Raw genomic sequence first — 20,955 nt, 5'->3', positions numbered from 1 at the left:
TTCTTCCTCTCCCACTCTCCCTGCTTGTGTTCCCTCCCTCACTGGCTCTGTCAATAAATAAATAAAATCTTAAAAAAAAAAAGATAGCATATGTAGTATTCCATCTCCTAAAGTGGGATATTTAGGGGTGATTTTTTCCCCCAACCACCAAACACTTTTCTCCTTGCCTTTCATCAATTACTGCTTCAGGACAAATTCCTAGAAAATTTGCTGAGTCAAAGGGTGTGCAGGTGTTGAAGGCTTTGGGCACAAAATGGTCAAACTGCCATTTAGAAAGGGTTTAGAACTAGTTTCACTTGCATCAGCTGGAAAAAGGCAGCCCCGTCTTCTCCAGTGTCTTGCCTCCTACCATTTAGACGCATTTCCAATTTGACCCAGAAGTGCCATTTGCTGTCTTACTCTGATTTGCAGCCCAAGCTCTTCTTAATGGTGCTCAGCTTCAGTATCTGCTCAACCCCACAATCCCTGTGGGTGGTCCTGGGCTGGTAATCAACCTCCCAGAACCAGGAGTCTCCGTTATAGTCCCTGAGTATTAGATTTCTAAAATGAGATGATATACCTAAAAACCCAACCCAACGCCCAATTCTCATTACTTGAAACATTGAGATTTCAGAAACAGGGATGAAGAGCCTGTTTCAGAAAGAGCATTTCAGGAAAGCCCTGTAGGTAACTGTGGTGCAGAGGGGAAAAATGGCCCAGGAAGGGAAGTCTTCCCAATAAGAAACAGTCAGAAACATCTAATGGAAAAATGGGCGAAGAACATGAATAGATAATTTAGAGAGGTAACTTAAATGGATGCTAGTGTACAAAGAGATGTTCACATCTGTTAGCTGTTGGGGAAATCCAAGCCAAAACAAGGAGGAGATACCAATTCGGATCGGCAAACATTAGAAAGTTGGAAAACACCATGTGTCAGGAGATGTGGAGGAAATGGGGCTCCCATGCACTACGGCGGAGTGTAGACCAATACCCTGAAACCCAGCAATTCCGGGCAGATCTTCCCACATAACCAAGGTGTTCCCTGCAGCTGTTGTTTGTGGTAGCTGGGAGTAGGAGATAAACAAATGCCCCTCGATGGGAACAGATATGTAAAGTATGGAATATTTTGGAACTATTGAATAATTATGCAGCAGTTCAAAACAATGAAATAGACCAGGGGTCAACGCACAAAGGCCTATGGGCCAAGTCTGACTTGTCACCGCTTTTGTGCAGCTTGGCTCGTGAGCTAAGAATGATTATTACATTTTTAAATGGTGGGGGAAAAAATCAAAAGAATATTTTATGACACCTAAAAATTGTATGAAATTCAGGGGTGCCTGGGTGGCTCAGTCAGTTAAGCATCTGCCTTCAGCTCAGGTTATGATCCTGGAGTGTGGGGATCGAGTCCCACGTGGGGAGCCTGCTTCTCCCTCTCCCTCCCCTCTTATTCTCTCTCTCTCTCAAATAAATAAATAAAATCTTAAAAAAAAGAGATATTTATTAAACAGAATTGGGGAGGAGGGGAGTCTTACACAAACCAACTATGAGAGTGAACTGAGATAATTCAACGCTCTTTACTCAAGTCCTTCCTGACCCCTCCCCCCAAAGAGGGGGGAGATTGAGAAAACAGGTTCTTTGTCCAAGATCATAAGAACTCAGCCTCCCTAACCAAGTCTGTCTTCCTCCAACAACCCTCATTCAATTCAGGGCTGACCTGCAGAGTCTTCAGAGAGCTCCAGTTCCTGGCTAAGTAGGGAAGATTTTTGCCTGCAGGAAGGGGTGTGGGGACCAGCAGAACAAGCCTGGGAAGAAAAGGCTTAGTTATTACCCAAATAGTGGTGCTGGTGGATTGTTCACCCCTCCTGCCAGGGTTCTGCCTTCTCTGGAGACAAAGGACTCTCACAGCCCAAAGCCCATGAACACCCCCAAGTCTAGCCTGTTGGTTGTCAGAGAACTGAAACTCTCATTTAAAAATATATATATATCCTGTGACTCTAGGCCCTGTGACTTCTTTTCTTTTTTTCTGTTAATCTTTGTAAGCTGGCCAGGTAAGAACTGTTATTTCAAGATGGCTAGAGAAGTGAGTTGAATAGATTGTTTTACCTCCCTGTGAAGTCACTCATTCATCCATTCAACAAAGACTTACTGAGGACCTACTAACGTGCCAGTGCTGGGGATACAGCAATGGACAAAGTGGGCAAAACTCCTGTCCTCATGAGGATTCAGAGTAATGGGAACAGACATTAGACAGTAAACAAACAAACAAAACAAGTAAAGATCAAGTAAAAAGGGCTGAAGAAAAGTTATCTTGTTATCAGGAAAGACTTGTATTTGAACTGAGACCAGAAGGTGAGAAAGAGCCAAATCACTAAAAAGAAACCGTAAAGAAGAAACAGCAGGTGTGACAGCCCTCTGGTGGGAATCTATGGGCTGTGTTTGTGCGGATGAAGGAGGCAGGCAGGGCCCAGATCATATAGGCCCCCCTAGCTATTTGTCAAGAGTCTGGAATTTTTTTTTTTTAAGACTTTTATTTTATTTATTTGATAGAGACAGCCAGCGAGAGAGGGAACACAAGCAGGGGGAGTGGGAAAGGAAGAAGCAGGCTCCTAGCAGAGGAGCCTGATGTGGGGCTCAATCCCAGAACGCTGGGATCACGCCCTGAGCCAAAGGCAGATGCTTAACGACTGCGCCACCCAGGTGCCCCAAGTCTGAAATTTATTCTGAGCGTCAGATGGGACCTACTCCACCATCATTAGTTATATGACCTAGGCAAGTTACTTCACTTCTCTAAGTCTCAGTTTACCTATCTATAAAATAGGGTTAATAATAATGCACTCGTTATCGTAGGCAGCCTCTAACGTGCCCCACAACAATCATGAGTACTGGTGTTCACACCCTGTGAATGCGGGCTGATTCACTTTTAACCAGTACAATACGGCCGGAGCGATGGTGTAATCATTTCCTCTTCCTGCTGGAAAAAAATCACTGCAAACTTCGTGGCTTAAAACAGCACAAAACTACGACTTTGCAATTCTGGAGGTCAGACATCGACATGGGTCCTAACTGGGCTAAAATGAAGTTGTCGACAGGTCTGTGTTCCTTCTGGAAGTTTCCAGGGGGAATCCATTTCCTTGTCTCTTCCAGCCTGTAGGGGATGTCTGAGTTCTTCAGCTCATGGCCCCTTCGCCATTTTCACGGCACATCCCTCCAACCTCTGCTCCCACGGCCACCTCCGTTTTTTTGTCATCAACTGTCCGCCTGCCTCCTTCGCTGATAAGGACCTATGCGGCCAATGCAGACTAATCTCTCCTACTTTAAGGAAATCCTTAACTTAATCTGCTAAATCCCTTCACCACCTCAGGTAACATATTCACAGGTTCCAGAGACTAAGACTTGGACATCTTTGGGGACCGATATTTTGTCTGCCACAGATGTCATGTCACTTTTGTGATTAGGTAATAAAAGACTGTATCTTTTGTCTCAAGTGCTTTTGTCCCAAGTGCTTTTGTCCCCTCCTTCCCTCTTTTCTCTTTTTCTCTCTTCCCTGCCTCATTTCCACTCTCTCTCTCCCTTCCCCCTTTCTCTCTTTTCCCGCTCTCATAACTTTGGGGGAAGCCAGCTGCCATGACATGAGGCAGCCCTGTGGCTAGGAACCGAAACTCCTGGCCAACAGCCAGTGAGGAACGAGGTTTGCCAACCTCACGTTTGTGAGCTTGGAAGTGGGTTCAACAGCCCCAGCCAGGCCTTGCCACTGCTATGGTTCTGGCTAACAGCTTGACTGCAGTCTCATGGGGAACCTTGAGCTTGAACCACCCAGCTAAGCAGCTCCTAGATGCATGACCCGCAGAAACCATGTGAGAGAATGTTTATGGTTGAACCTGCTAAATTTGGGGGGTAATTCGTAATGCAGTAATAGATATAAATCCATTCATTTGCTGATTCAGCATATATGTATTAGGTGCTATACTATGTGCCAAGTTGTTTGAGGTGCTGGGCATACAACAGTGAATAAAGCAGAGAAAAATCCCTGCTCTTATGGAATTTACATACTATTGAGGGGAGATGGACAGTAAAACATAGTAAGCCAGTAAATTATAGGATCTGTCAGAAGGTGACAATTGCTATGAGGAAAAAGCAGAGCAGGGTAAGGGAGATAGGTTAGTCAAGGAAAGCTTTGCTGGAGAGGTGCTCTTTGAGAAAAGACCTGAAGGAGGTGAGGGAGGAAACCATACGCTTCATGGGGAAGAGTATTCCAGGTGAAGGAAACAGCAAGCACAAAGATCTGTGGTAGGACAATGCCACGCTCTTAAAAAAGGCAGGAGGGAGGCCAGTCTGATTGAAGCGTGCAAAGGGCAGAGTGGAGGCAGATGATGAGAGAAACAAGGTGATGATTAAAGTCAATTATATATGTTACATTTTTTGAACCTAGTTGTTGCTTAATAAATTAAGGCCTTTTTTTTTCTTTAAGAAGCTACATTTTATTTATTTATTTTCTAAAGTAATCTTTGCACCCAAAGCGGTGCTCGAACTCACAACACTGAGATCAAGAGTTGCATGCTCTACCAACTGAGCCAGCCAAGTGCCTGGTATACCTTATTTCTCTAAATGTGTGAAATACTCTCAGGAGAACACAAAAAAGGAAAGATAATAACATAATGGGCACCCATAACTATGACCCGCTCTAAGAAATAAAACTCAACAGCTATGAGGGAAGCCTCCTATGTGCCTTTCCCTATCCTAATCCTCTGCCCCAAACATCACCCCTGAATGGTGTTGATCACTCCTATACATGGCTTTATATTTTTACTCCACATGCATGTAGCCGTAAACAATCTCTAGCACTGTTTCTCAGGAAATAAATAAATAAATCTGAGAGGGGATGAATATCCAGAATAGATAGAGAACTCCTAAAAGTCAACAATAAAAAACCAAACAGCCTCAAAACCTGCAAAGGGCTTGAAAAGACATTTCCCCACAGAAGATACATGAATGGCCAATAAGCACATGAGAAGATGCCAACATCACTAACCATTAGGGAAATTCAAATCAAAAGTACAAAGAGACACGACCTCACATCCATTAGGATAGCTACTATTACTATTAAAAAACAAAAAACAGCAGGATTTGGGGCACCCAGGTGGCTCAATCAGTTAAGTGGCTGACTCTTGATTTCGGCTCAGGTCATGATCTTAGGACCCTGGGATCGGGCTCCACACTCATTGGGGAGTCTGCCTGAGGATTCTCTCCCTCTCCCTCCCCCTTCATTCTGCCCCTCCCCCCCCACTCTCTCTCTCTAAAATAAATAAATCTTTTAAAAAAACAACAAAAGGTGTTGGCAAGGATATGGAGAACTTGGAACACTTGTGCACTGTTGGTGGGAAGGTTAAATGGTGAAAAACAGTATAGAGCTTCCTCAAAAAATTGAAAAATAGAATTAACATATGACCCCGCAACTCTTCTTCTGGGTATATACCCAAAAGAAGTGCAAGCAGGGTCTTGAAGAGATATTTGTACACCCGTGTCATAGCAGCATTATTTAAAATAGCTAAAACATGGAAGCAACCCAAGTGTCCATCAACCAATGAATGAATTACCAAAATGCGGTACATACATTCCATGGAATAGTATTTGGCCTTAAAAATGAAGGAGATTCTGTAATATGCTACAGCATGGATGAACCTTAGCATTATGCTAAGTGAAATAAGCCAGTCACAAAAAGAGAAATACTGAATAATTTCACTTATACGAGGTATTTATAGTAGTCAAAATTATAAAGAAAGTATAATGGTGGTTGCCAGGAGCTGGGGAGAGGGGAGGACAGGAAGTTATTCATTAATAGGTATTGAGTTTCAGATTTACAAGATGAAAAGAATTATGCAGATGGATGGGGTAATGGGAGATGGGTGGGGATAGATGGTTGGAAGGATGGGGGTGAATGGTGTTAATGGCTACATAAAGATGGGGATGTATTTAATACCACTGAACTACATGCTTAAAAACTGTTAAGATGGCAAATTTTATGTTATGTGTATTTTAACGCAATAAAAAAGAGAAAAAAAGCAAATCTAATATACCATATACATCATATTCTATGTATATAATGATATCATTGGTATCACTCTATAATTTACTTTTTTTCACTCAACATGTTTTTCTGAGACTTATCCAGCATGCTAAATCTTTTTTCATTCTTTTTTGCTGCTATATAATATTCCATCACATGAATATATTACAATTTAAAATGTTTTTATATTAGAACCATGGTATTATCACATACAACAAAATTATCAGTTATTTTTAAATATTATCTATACCCATCCACATTAAAATTTCCCCAATTATAGGGTGCCTCGGTGGCTCAGTTGGTTAAGTGACTGCCTTCAGCTCAGGTCATGACCCCAGTGTTCTGGGATTGAGCCCCACGTTGGGCTCCCTGCTCAGCGGGGCGTCTGCTCCTCCCTCTGACCCTCCCCCCTCTCGTGCTCTCTCTCTCTCATTCTCTCTCTCAAATAAATAAAATCTTTAAAAAAAAAATTTCCCCAATTATCTCAAAGATGTCTTTTTACAATTAGTTCATTCAAATCAGGATTCAAACAAGACCCATTCAATGTTCGTGGCCATATGTCTCTTAAATCTTTTATTCTAAAACATTTTCTTCTCCTCCCCACTCATAACATAGATTGTTAGAGAAACTGTGATACTTGTCTTACATCCTGGTTTTAGCTGGTTGCTTCTAATAGTGTCTTGATCTGATTCAGTTTTTTGGTGGGGAGATAAAAGGAAGGATAGGAAATTCACATGTAACCCAGTGACCAAACTTAGTGTCACCAATATGGTACAAGTCTACAAGACAGGCTTCCTGATAATGATGTAATGGGAAAGAGATAACAAGGCCTATGCAATGTTTTACCAAAAGGGATGTACCGGAATCTAACCATGAAGAATGAATAGGACAAGTTCAGATTGTGGATTTTTTTTTTAATTTATTTATTTGGCAGAGAGAGAGGCAGCGAGAGAGGGAACACAAGCAGGGGGAGTGGGAGAGGGAGAAGCAGGCTTCCTGCTGAGCAGGGAGCCCGATGCGGGGCTCAATTCCAGAACGCTGGGATCATGGCCTGAGCTGAAGGCAGATGCTTAACAACTGAGCCACCCAGGTGCCCCAGATTGTGGAATTTTCTACAACTTGCCTGGACTCCTCAAAAATGTCATGAAAGAAAAAATGAGATGAACAGTGACAGGATCCTGGGTCACAAACAAAACTACAGCTATATAGGATATAACTAGACCAATTGGGGAAATTTAAATATGGAACTGTATATAAATAGATGGATAGATATAGATACATAGATATATCAATATGGAGTTTCTCAGGTGTGATAATAGCATTGTGGCTGCATGGGAGAATATCCTTGTTTTTAGGAGATGCAGGCTTAAGTATTTAGGGGTAAAGTGTCAGAATGTCTGCAAGTAACTCTTACATAATACAGCCAAAAATAAAATGTATGGGTGTGTATAAATAATGTTGTGAAGTGTATTGACAATTGATGACTACAGATGAAAAGTGAAAGGATGTTTTTTCATTGTACGATTTTAAAAACATTTCTATTGGTTTGAAAATTTTTAAAATAAGTTGTGAGGAAAAAACAACAAAAACACCCTTACAACAGGGTCACCTTGGATTGACGGGTCTTACCATAGCTGACATTGACGCCAATCTCCCTTCTTGCCGAGTACTCCCACCCCAGTTGTAAGAGCCTTGGTTAGAGGCCTCAAGAGCCCCGTACCTCGTTCAATGCTGTGAAATTCCAAACACTGGAGAAGGAAAAGGAGAGGAAGGCCGGCAACAGGCTCACTCCATCCAGGCTCTGCCTCGTCCCTGGCGCCCTCTGCAGTCTGGCACCGCCCCCTAGCGGCCGCCCGGATACAGGCGGAGACCCCCTCCAGGAGGTGGGCAGGGCGTGGGCTCCTACCAGGGCATTCCTGGGGAGAGCTCCCCCCACTGAGGGCTAGCGCCCAAACAATCCCAGCCTGTTCGTCCTGGTACCAAACATTTGAAAAAAATATTCACTTTAGAGAGAGAGAGAGCGCGCGCGGGGAGGGGGAGTAGAAGAGGGAGAGAGAAACTAGCAGACACCTCTGTGAGCTCAGAGCCCCATGTGGGGCTGGATCTCACAATCCTGAGATCATGACCTGATCCAAAACCAAGAGTGGGAAACTCAACTAACTGCACCACCTGGGGGGTGAAGTGAAAGAGGCCTCACAAGTGAAAGAGGCCAGCATGGTGCAAAGTGCTTTACAGATGTTAACTCAGTTAATCTTCACAGCACTAGCCCTTGCTTACAGGTGGGGCTGTGGCAGGCCCCATTTTAAGGACTGAGAAGCAGGGAGGGGAGGCGAAGTGCACAAAAGCCTGTACTACTAGTCACATTTTCTTTCTCTTTTTAAAAAATTTATTTGACACAGAGAGAGAGAGCATAAGCAGCAGTAGGGCAGAGGGAAAAGGAGATGCAGGCTGCCCACTGAGAAGGGAGCCCTATGCAGGGCTCGATCCCAAGACCCCAGGATCATGACCTGAGCCAGAGGCAGATGCTTAATGACTGAGCCACCCAGGCACCCCTAGTGTCACAATTTCTAACTCAGGTCCAGTGCTGTGCCCATTACAGCCCAGTTGCTTCCAATGATGATGATGTGATGATAATTACAACAAAATAGTGGCAAGACACATCTATAGTGCTATGAGCCACACACTGTGCAACATGTTAACTCATTTAGTCCACAACCATCCCAGGGGGTAGGTTCGAGTAATGTGCCCATTTTACAGTTGAGGAAATTGAGGTACAGAGGGCATTAAGAAATTTGTCCCAGGTCACTCAAGAGAGCAAAGAGTATTGACTGGGAAGGCATTGCGGAGACTTGGAATTGTCCATTAGCTCTGTTCATGTATCTTTTGAGCACCTTCTAGGTGCAGGACCCTGAGCTAAGACCTGCATGTACAGCACAGAGGAGGACAAAACATGAAAAAAACTGCAAAGAACAAATGTATTTACAAGAAATGTATTACTGAAAATGAGATCCTCAACAAGAAAAATGGTTTAAGGTCAGGGGAAAAAAAAAAAACTTGAACAACTGACCACTTCTGGGGGAGAAGAAGAAAGTTTAAGCACATACAAACATTGTCACTGCAACCTGCCAGCAGAGGTAACACACTGGTAAGTCCTAATTTAAGGCTTGGCTGAACATTTGCTTTGAAGAAAAGTAAAAGAGGCCACTGCCATTCTCCTCAGAAATTCAGAAAAGGAGTAGCATTTTATCTTTTTTTTTTTAAAAACACTTATTTAATTTTTTTAGCAGGGGGAGGGGAAGGGGCAGAGGGAGAGAATCTCAAGCCAACTCCGTGTTCAGCACAGAGGCCCATACGGGGCTTGATCTCACAACCCTGCAATCATGGCCCAAGCCAAAACCAAGAGTCAGACACTTAACCAACTGGGCCACCCAGGCGCCCCTCTTCTTTTTTCTTTTTGGTTTGTTTGTTTATAGAGCAGGAGAGGGGCAAAGGGAGAGGGAGAGAGACAATCTAAAGGAGGCTCCACCACCAGAGCGGAGCCCAACTTGGGGCTGATCTCATGACCCTGAGATCATGACCTGAGCTGAAATCAAGAGTCGGCTGCTTAACCAACTGAGCCACCAAGATGCCCCAGGAGTAGTATTTTTGACATGAATTAAAATTTGTATTCCTAATAAACAGAATCTGGTGACTCAGTCTTTCAGAGAATGCCATTTGACCACCACCTGCAACCAACTGCTCGCAGCCAAGCCTGGGGCCTGCGCAGAGCAGCTGCCGTGTGGGGCTCCCAGATCCCCTCTCCAGTTCTAGGAAAGTCTGCTGTGCTCTTGCCTGCCCATCTAAACTCTCCCTCCTTCCAGTGTGGCGTCCTAAGCCTGCTGCTGCACAGGACTTGTTAGGAAGGCTCCAGACTTGGGCCTCCTGGCCCCTCGTCAGTCAGAGATACACCTCTTACCCAAGGCGAAGAGGCCATCTCAAGAAGCTGGGTCTAGAGCCCACCATGAGGGCGCCCGCACTACACTGTCACTGTTGCTGCTGCTGGGACTGGAGCACACTCTCAGGACCGGGCCAGCACCACCCCTCCCTGTCAACACACTCGTATTTCTTTTCAGCTTAAGCAGTCAAATAAGATACTTGTAGAAATTCTGTATAAAAATGATGAGCACAAGGTTTTATTTTCATTTAAAAAAAACTTTATTAAGGTATTACTGAAATATTACTTAAGCTGTACATAATGTATACAACATGTTGAGTTTGAGTATCATTTTTTTATTCAAATATAATTGACATACAATGTTACAGTGTTTTATTAATTTCAGGTGCACAGCATATTGATTCAGAGCTAACCTCCATTAGTGTAGTCACCTATAACATTATTATAATATTATAGACTATATTCCTCACGCTGTACTTTTCATTTCCCTGACTTACTTTTTTAAGATTTTATTTATTTGAGAGAGTGAGAGAGAGAGCATGAGCAGGGAGGGGGCAAAGGGAGAGGCAGAAGTGACTCCTTACTGAGCAGGGAGCCCAACACAGGGCTCAATTCCAGGACCCAGAGACATGATCTGAACCAAAGGCAGACAATTAACCAACTGAGCCACCCAGGTGCCCCTCCCTAACTTATTTTTAACTGTAAGTTTGTGCCTCTTAATCCTCTTTCTCTATTTTGCCCATCGCCCCCACTACCTCCCCTCTGGCAACCACCAGTTTGTTCTCTATATTTAAGGGTCTGGAGTATCATTTTTATTCTTGCTATTCTTGTTATTATTTTGGTCAATATCCTCCACAAAATGTTGTTTGGACATATCTAAAGAAGGGATAAGGCTAGAAAAACTGGCTAAGAGTTTGAATAAACTAGGAGAGTGCTTGTAAAACAAACAGAGCATCCCTAAAATGAGCTGTATTTTTGATAACCTAGATTAGCAGTACTCAAAGTGTGGTCCCTGGGCCAGCCGTGTCAGCATCACCTGGGAACTTTTTAGAACTGCAAATGCTCCAGAACAGACCTGCTGAATAAGAAAATAGCAGGCTGGGGCCCAGAAATGTTTCAACCAGTGCTCCAAGAGATTCTCATGTACGTTCGAATTTGAAAACCATGTACTACACAACGAACAAATCTCCTGTGAACTCAGTGGCATTTGTATTTCCCTAGTCATAACAACATTCACTTGTAGTTGGGGCATAGCAGAAAGAGGAGCCTGGTGTGGGGACAGTTTTCCCACCCACCATCTCTCCTTGAAGCAACAGGTAGTGTGAATTAGAGGCATCCAGACAGGTTGGGCAATGTCGGGGATGTGGTTCTTTAATCCCCACCCCCCAAAGTGTTTGTGTTGTGAAACTGGAAAATAAATTGAAAGGAGAAAAGAACCAAAAATGTCCTTCCTGGCAGCTGATTTGGCCTGGCTAAAGCTAGGAGTGGGTGGGCATGGAGGAAAGGGTTCCTGTAGCTTGCTCGAGATCCCCCTTAACTGAGCATGCTGGAGCCCCCAGGAAGGATTCCCTGGGGGTGTTTTTCTGGCTCCCACCCCTCTGTTCCTTGTCCTCCTCTCCCCATCTCTTTCTGCTCTCCTTTTGACCCCCCAGGGCCCTTTTTCTCCAGCCCCAGCTTTTTACTCCCCACCTTTCCCTGCACCCCACCCCCCACATAAGCTCCTGGGTCTCCAGTTGCTGACACATCAGCACAGAGGTCATCACCTTCTTTTGAGCCCTACATGTCCCTTCAAGGACGCCAGTGGCAGAGGACAGACCATGCAGGTGGAGGAGGATGTGCAGAATCCCGCAGGGCCTGCCAGTGGTTCATAAAGTTTATGTCCCATGGAAGGGCCCCAAGGCCACAACCTTCTTGGCAGACATACCACTGCTGTTCTAGTCGGTTGCTGGGTCTTTGGGTCAATGAAGTCACCCCCACCTCTGAATTGGATCCCTGAACCAGGAAATGCCACTGACCTGGCAACCTCTGGGGAATGTCACACACTAAAAGGGGAGGCAAAGGAGTGCTTTTCTCTCCCTGCCTTTGGCTCAGTTTCCTTGCTGGACTCCTGTCCCTTTGCACCCACTCTGGTGGACACAGTGACGATTTTTGGGCAGAAGTGTGGTAGGTGAAAGCCACCCCTTTCCAGAAGCTGTAGAACTGCTTCTAGGTTAGGTTGGAGATGGTAAGGCAGGGTGTCTGTGGCATCCTGGGATTTCTCTGGGCTAGAGTTGGCATCCAGCCCATTAGCCTCTGGTTCAAGCCCAGGTCAAAGATGAAACTTCATCTCTCCACTGACCCCTTAAGCAAGAGTCAGATTGCCCATTGTGACTCCTCAGCTGGATTTGCTGCATTTGTGGGTGTTCAAGAGGCTCTTGACAAGTTTGTTCTCACCTTCTGAATTACTATTTTTTTATTTTGTTCTATCCATCAGCTTGTTAGATTATCTGTGGCATTTTGTTTTGACCATTCTTCCAGTATTTTCTCTGCAAACATAAAATGTCTAAATGTCTTTTTTTTTCTTTTGCTGCTTTTAATGTTTTCTGGTCTTTTGTTTTTCAACCGTTTTTAAAACGATGCAACTAGGTATTGTCAACTGTCCCTTTGGGAGAGGAGGCATGGAGAATGTTGGGCTTATCTCAGTGAGTTTCCCTTCTTTTTGTTATCTTGGATCCTCAATTCCTGGCTGCTTTGGGAGCTCTCCAATGCTTTCATATATATATATATGTGAAATATATATATGAAATATATATATGAAATATATATATATATACACATATATATATATATATATTTGTATTTTATCCAGCTCTTCTAGCTATTTCTAGTAGAAATGTTAGCTTATGACAAGCTATTCTGTTATAGCAAGCAATGGAAACATCACTGTCTTGGATTTAATTCTGTATGTTTAAAGCCTTATACATAATATTGTTGTTTTATACAGTTAATCATTTAGTTTATTCACATTTGACCACTTTCTTTGGGCTTTATTCTTTCTTGTGTCTCTGCCCATCCATCTGGGATTATTTTCCTTTTGTATGAAATACAGCATTTAGAATCTCCTTTCCTTAGTTAGGGTCTAGTCATGATGAAATTCCGGTTTTTAGCTGTATAAAAGGGACTTGTGCCTCCATTCCTGAAAGATTTTTGCTATACAAAGCTCTAGGTAGGCACGTATTTTCTTTTAAGTACAATGGATGCATCATTCCTCATTCATATGGCTTCTATTAATGCTATTGGGAAGTCAGATGTTACTTCTCTGAAGTTAATTATCTTTTTGTCTAATTGCTTTTAAGATTTTACTTACCCTCTATAGTCTATTGTTTCACGATGTATATAGGTATGGAGTTAGATTTATTTATCCTCTTTGAGTTTCACTGGGCTTCTTGAATCTGTAGCTTGGTATGTCTTTCATCAGTCCTGGAAAACTCTTAAGTCATTAACTTTTCAAATATTTCTTATAGTTTTTGAAAATTTTCCTCTGGGAATCTGGTTAAACTTATGTTGGACTTTCCCGCCCAATGAGTTCATGTGTTTTACTTAGTCTTGTTTCTGCCTCTTCTTTCTCTGTCTCTTCATCTCACTGTCTCTGCCCACCAGTTTCTGGACAATTTCTTCTTACCTATATTCCAGCTGATTAATTCTTTTGTGTAATTTGCTATTGAACACGGTTTTCTTGTTTTTAATTAGCTATTTTTTAATGTTGTTTGGTCACTTTTCCAAATCTGATGTCAATTTCTTAAGCTTTCTTGGTTTTGTAGATATTTTCTAGCTTGTTTTTTCTCTCTTTAAAAATATGAAAAATTGCTATTTTAGACTCTTTCTGATAAATCTAGAATCAGGAATTTTTGTGTATTTGTTTTTTGTTATTTCTGCATGTTTCTTCATGACGTCTTACTTCCTTGTTTATCTGGTCATCTTTAAGAATGGGTTGAAAGTTACTAAGAAAAGGGGTGTGTGTGAACACTCTGATGTCTGAGATGACAATACCTTTCCCTGAGGAATTTCTATAAGGTATTGTATTTTCATTTGCTTCTGTCAACACCTGGCCACACCACTAATCTGGTCCATAATGAAGGCTCAGGTTCCTTACACCTCAAAGATAACCTGAATTTGGGATACATGTCTATGCCAGGGCTTATCTCCAGTTCAACATTTTCTTGGGGTACCTTCATTTGTGGGGACCCTGTTCAAATGTGGAGTGATTATTCAGACTCCCAGCTTTCAGCATTTGTATACTTTTGTTGAGACAGAGAGAGGGAGAGGGGCAGAGGGAAAATGAGAGACAGAATCTTAAGCAGTCTCCGTGCCCAGCACAGAGCCTGATGTGGGCCTTGATCTCACACCGAGATCATGACCTGAGACAAAATTAACAGTCGGGTGCTTAACCAACTGAACCACCCAGGTGCCCCTATACTTGTACCCTTTATACTGTAAGTCCACCAACCTTACAGCTGGGATTCTCAGGTGTGTCTTTCCATCAGCACATGCCTTCAGGCAAAAGCAGCTTAAGTGATGGGTTTATGAACTCAAGTCTCTTGCTTCTTCTAGAGTCTGAGTCCTAATTCTTCACTCTCTTGTTAGCTCTCTGGAACGCTGTCATTTCTCAACATTCCAACCAGCTTAGATTATATTCTATGGAGGAGTCGGCCCTAATTACCTAGACCACCATTATTGGGAGTGTGGCCCTTCACTTAAGGCTTCATCATTTTCACTCCAGCCTACCTGCACAGTTCCTTTCCAGACAAAGGGAGCAGAAAGGAGGAGGGAGGAAGAGGAGATGGTGTCTCTGTTTTTAGGACCTTGTTTCTACACTTCCTCAGGAAAAGCCACACTTTTTCAGAGAGATAAGATAGGATTACCTGGAGTTTCTCCACTTACCTTAACAATCTCATGTGATTCAACTTATCCCCATTTTGTCGGGTAGGTCACATGATAGGAGGTGGCAGTGCCCAGGCACTGGGCAAAACGCGGGAGAAGAGGGGTGGGGCCCGGCCTGGGATGTTCTGGCCATGGGACACCGGTGGCTAATGGCGTCCACTGGAGGAGTGTGGCTTGGCCCCGGGAGCCGGACGCTAGCTGTGCACAAGCACACACAAACTGAACTAAGCGCGCCAGTGTCACAGCCTCACTCCTCCCTCGAGCGCCGGCGTTAGTGGCGGAAGACGTCAGCTACGCAGTTGGAAGTGCGCCGCCGCCAAGGCTTTCGGGGAATGTAGTCTCCGGCCGCGCCGCGCAACCCAGGGACTCGGAGGCCGGGTGTTCGCGCGTGTGCGGACCGCGCTTCCCACCGAGCGCTCATGAAACGTGGGGGGATGCAAGTGGGCTTCCTTTCACACCTCTTTAAAGGGCTCACCCAGCTCTTCCTGTTATTAATGCGAAATCTGGTGGTACAAACCCTTCTAACCGGTGTGGTGTCGCCACAAGGAGGCCTTCTCACCCCGCGACGCTCTCAGATTCCACATTAGGACCCCTTAACCTGAGGGCAAGCAAACTTGCGCTTACTTACGCATATTGAAACTTAGTCTAGGCCACTTTAAAACTCCAAACTCATACCTTATTCTCAGATGCCCGAGTGCCCGGGCCGCTTCTCCACGCGTGGGTCATGAGAGAATGAAGGGGAAATAAGGTGGGGGTCCTCCAGGATGGTCCTGTTCAGGGGCCGGTGGCTTGCCCGACAGGAGTCTCCTCACTGGGAGATGCGTGGCTGTCCGGCGGGGGCGTTCAACTTCACCGCAGTCCCAAGCGTTCATTCACAGCGGGGCAGTGCCCTTTCTCTGGCCACGTGCAGTTGTCGCCTTTAACCCCTCTCCACATGGGTCATCACCTAGCAGTCAGTGCGACACAGCCCCTGGCTCTTGCCACCCTATCTTCCTTCCTTTTTCTGGGACCCCCACGCACAGAGAAGAGGTTTGTCCCGGTTTTTGAGCACCGCTCCAGCTTCTCGTTTGGTTAGCTCCCCATTCATTCTCAAGGGTCTTGGTTTCGACCATCACTTACATGGTCATGCTCTTCAGGATCTACTGGAATCCTGTCTTGTTATTTTTGGCAGCAAAGAAAACAGATGGAGTGGTCCTATCCCTTGCTTCCCAGGCACAACACGAACTTGGACCCTTGGAGGGCTTCATGCTCTCCTGATAGGGGCTACTCTAGCAGCAGCGGCCTCTCCTTCAGAAATCTCCAGTTTCAGGCCCTGCCTGTGTTTGTTTCCCCCCTACCCCCTTACCACCGCATATACACTCTTCAGGGGTACACGGCAAGCTCTCCCACGAAGAAGGAGGCCTGTGGTTTTGCTGGAGTGGACACACCAAGCTCCAGTGATTTCAGATGCTCCCAATATCTCCAGTTATTCTCTTGGTACCTAAGTCCCCTAGTCCTGTGGAGAGGGCAGAGGCCTCACCCCAGGACCATAAGGCCCCTCTCCTCTGGATCTGAACATGTTATATGCTAACATGTCAGTGGAGGCCCAAAAGCAAGAGGTTCCGTGAATCTTACATTGCCTAGAGACTCCTGTAGAACAGGGTGTCCAGGACTTGTGGTACCCTTTAAAATGCAGGAGAACGTGAGATTTTGCTTTTGGGGTTTTATCTGCAACTCCAAGCCAACAGAAAAGTTCCTGTCAGAATCCTCTGATAACTGTTCTGAAAACAAGCATTAAAATTCAAGAAAAATTACTAATTGCTAGTTTCTTAATGCACGCAGTAAAACAAAAACCCCATTAATTATTACAATTAATACTTATCTGTTCGTAGAATAAAATACCATGTATATCTTAGGTCCAAATTTCTCGGTTTCTTTATCCATTAAAATGTTTGTCAAAAATGTGTCCAAAATTACAGGGTTTTTACTGAAATTTATTAGCAAAAATCAGTAATCTCCCTCCACCAACTCCTGCAAATAATCGCTTGGGTTCTGTATCTACCATAGGAAGTCTTCTGCTCTGCTCCCTTGCCCTTCCCCCCTTCTTTTTAATTGGTACCTAAAGAAACATTTATAGCAAGTGCCAATGACTTTGCTTGATCTTGACAGTGCCAAGACCCTTTTCTTCGTTCTTAGGCTTAGATCAGCTTCTCACCCTTGAGAAAATGAACGCCTATTTTCCTTCTCCTAAATCCTTTGGGCATGCTGGATGTACAGGTCAAACAGGCTCCTGCCCTGAGGGGAACCACAGGTGGCTTTGTGGGCGGGGAGATCCGATAAGAGCAAGGAGGCAGAGTTTAACTGTAAAAGAGTGAACATTCAGAGACGCACACAGGACAAACATCTATGCAACATCCTCTTTTAACAAATGTTGTTTTGCCATGTTTGCTTTTAAAAAAGATAAAAAATGAGTTTAAGCTTTCTTTTATTCCTTCCTGTCTCCCCTGTAGCTCCAGAGGAAACCACCACTCTGAAGCTGTATTTTAATACTTTCCTATTTTTACTTCATGAGTTTATTAAAAATAGGTATTTATAGATTTTTCAAGAGTTGTAACATTACACTTTATGTATCCTTCAACTTTATTTTCAACATACAGCCAGTGCAACCATTTATTACGTATTTGAGTATCTCCTGGGCTGAGGACACAACAGTGATACAAACATTGCTGCCCTGTATCACCAAGCTGTTTGCTTGCTATTTGTGTACTTTACTGAATGTTATGCTTCAGTCAAGTTGACCTCCCCTCCTCCCCCCAAATCCCTACTCCCATGCAGCTTACCTTCTAGAGAAGGACATATAATAAACAAGTAAAATATTTAGGTGTTGTTAAGTATTACAGAGAAAATGAAGCTGAGAAGGGAGAAGGGTGTGCCATGCAAGAGGCACGCTATTTTGATACAGTAGTCAAAAAAGGGCTCTGTGTTAAGAAAATCGTGGGCAAAGATTTGCAGGAGATGAGGGACTAGACTATGTGACACGTAGGGCAAATGGACTCCAGAAAAGGGAACAGCAAAAGTACAGGCTCCGAGGTGGAAGCTTGCTCTGTAAGTTACTGCAGGGAGGTCAGTGGGCCCAGAGCGGTGAGAAGACTTGGGGAGTCAGAGAGATAATACAGGATGGAAGGTGGTAGCAATACTATGTAGGGCTTTTACTTTAGCTTTTATTCAGTGAAACGGAAAGCTATTTGAGGACTTTGAGCAGATGAATGACACGATCTTAGATTATGATAGCATCACTCTAGCTGCTCAACTGCAACCAGAGGGAGGCAGGGATGGAAGGAGAGAAACCAATTAGGAGGCTGTTGCAAATATCTGGGCCAGAGATGACTGATGATGGGGACTTGGGCTAGGGTGGCAGATGGACAAGAAATGGTCATCTGCACCCATCCTGAGAGTTAGCAGACAGGACTTACTAAAGTTTGGATGTGAGGTTCAAAAGAATCAAGAATGGTTCCCAAGTCTGTGGTCTGAGCGACTGGAAAAATGGGATTCTTTTCCCAGAAGGAAAGAAGGAGGGAAGAACATGATTATGACAGGGCTGGGAGGGAGAGATCATGAATTAGTTCATCTTTGAACACATTCAATTCAAGATATGTTAGACATCCAAGCAGAGCAGAGATGTCATATATGCAGTCGATTACATGAGTCTGGAATCCCGGGCTAGAGATACAAACTTTGAAGTTGCCAGCAAGTAGATATTTAAAGCCATGAGACAGGGTGACAGTCACAATGAGGGTTGAATATAGAAAAAGAGAAGTCTAAAGATTGAACCTTGGAAGAACACTCATGTCTAGAGTAAAGAAATAAGGTAAAAGGACTGGGGAAAAAAGTGCTTTTAGCCACATGGAGTCCCCCAGTGCCCTTCAGCAAGAACAGAAACAAAGACCTGATTAGGAGGGGTGCAAGAGAGAACGGATGGAGAGGAAGTGAAGATAATGAGCACTGGAATATTCCTCTTAAGTGAAGCAAGAAATGGAGTGGCAGGTAGAGGGGGATGCAGTACACATATTTACAAATACGTATATTTAAGATGAGAAAAACTACACATTTTTATGCTAATGGGAAAGATTCAGTAGACAAGAAAAAAAAGATGCAGAGAAGAGGACACTGTAGGGATGATGTCCTAGTTTAAGGACAGGATCTAATACAAGAGAAGTGAAGTTGGCCTTAGATAACAGAACCAAGTTTCACCCATAGTCACAGGAAGGAAAGGAGAATGTGTAGACAAGACGCACACAGGTGACAGTAGTTACCTTCTGACTGCTTTTATTTTTCTCAGTTAACTAGGAAACCAGGTCACCAGCTGAGTGAGGACTGGATGAAATGCTGGAGGTTGAGAACAGAGAAGCTATAAAACTGTAGTTCAAGAGGCTGGGACCTTAGGAGACTGCGACAATGAATGGACTAGGGAAACAAATGTTTGACGTTAGCACTCAGGATTTAAAGTGGGACCAGTCACTGTGGCTCTGTTTTTCCGCATCCACATCCAGCTGCATGGGAACAGGAGTCATACAGGCAGAACTAGAATGTTTTTCTTTTTTTGGTGAGATGCTCTGGTTCCTTCATGTAAATACTGTATTGCATTAAATTATAAGAATATGCCACAATTTATTAGCCCATTCACTTACTGACAGACATTTATGCTGTCCATATCTACTATTTCAGACACTGCAGCAATAAGCATCCTTGCACATGTCTCTGTGTCCACACAGGAGAATTTCTAGTCCAGGGTATATATCTAGAAGTTGAATGCCTGGGCCATGAGGTATGCTTAGCTTCACTCTTACTGAATATTGCCAAATTACTCCTCAAAATGATTATACCAATTTATCCTCTTGCCAGCAGTGTACACAAGTTCTCATTTCTCGCCTGCCAGACTTCTAAATTTTTGCCAGCCTAATGGGTATGAAATAGTATCCTATTGCCTTCGTTTGCAAAATTCTGGTTTCAAGATTGAGCACCTTTTCATTTAGAAGCCAGTCTTTGTCTAACAACAGATCTCCACTCCATCACTCACTTAGCAAGATTATATTAAGTACCTATCATGTGACTGGCATTGTGATAAGCAGGGGAACAAAAAAGTTACCAAAGAGACACAGACCCTGCTCTCCTGGAACTCACAATCTAGTGTGAGGTAGGGGTGGGTAGAAAACCGAATAATCAAAAATACAAACTGTGGTAACATAAAGCACATTAACAGTAATCTATGAAAAATTAAAAGAGGGTGATCAGTTTGGTTGAGATAGGGCAACAGAACCTTCCCTGAAGTGACACTTGCATTTTAACAGGTGAGTAAGAACTAACTAGTCCACCACCTATGAAGAACTAGGCAACCCGTCTTTGGGCATACTGTGTTTTCTTACCCTCCCAGGCCGTGGCAGTGGTGTGAGAGATGCCATGGCAGACGTAATGCCTGCCCTGGGGCCCTTCCCCAGACGCACCCAGGCCCAGGAATGGGGGCCTGGTTTTCTCCTGGCTCCCTTTCATAATGTTGAGACTATTACTTCTGCGCTATTGTATCCAGTTTATTCCTGTAGGAGTCTCACACCATCTGATTATATTAACCTATACATGCTGACCCAGAAAACCCACTTTAGATATTTTACTTCATTCTGGCTATTTTAAGAAAAAATTCTATAGAAAAAAAAAAGGAGGAGTGCTTCCAAAGATAAAAGTATTCAATGTCATTATTATAAAAACCAATACCAAAACCAATCTAAGTGTGTCCCAGCAGTAAGGGACTTAAGGAGATCTTGAGACTGCATAGTAACATGGAAAATATTTACGAGAAATGGTGGGTTTTTGTAAAGTACAAGATTTACCCATAATATGGGCAAATATAAATAATAACTTGCTATATTAAGGTATGAGGGTTATGGGTGAATTTAGGTAATTTAATTTACTAAAGTAGTCAGGAAAAGTATTCTGAAGCCCTTTACCATTTTGTCTTTGCTTGGTCTCCAACCTAAGCTATCACTATATCCCTTCATCCACTCCTCCCAAAACAATACTGCCTTAT

Source organism: Ailuropoda melanoleuca, chromosome 12, assembly GCF_002007445.2.
Source record: "Ailuropoda melanoleuca isolate Jingjing chromosome 12, ASM200744v2, whole genome shotgun sequence".
Taxonomy (NCBI): Eukaryota; Metazoa; Chordata; class Mammalia; order Carnivora; family Ursidae; genus Ailuropoda; species Ailuropoda melanoleuca.
The sequence above is the reverse complement of the archived record's forward strand: the minus strand, read 5'-3'. Positions refer to the sequence as shown.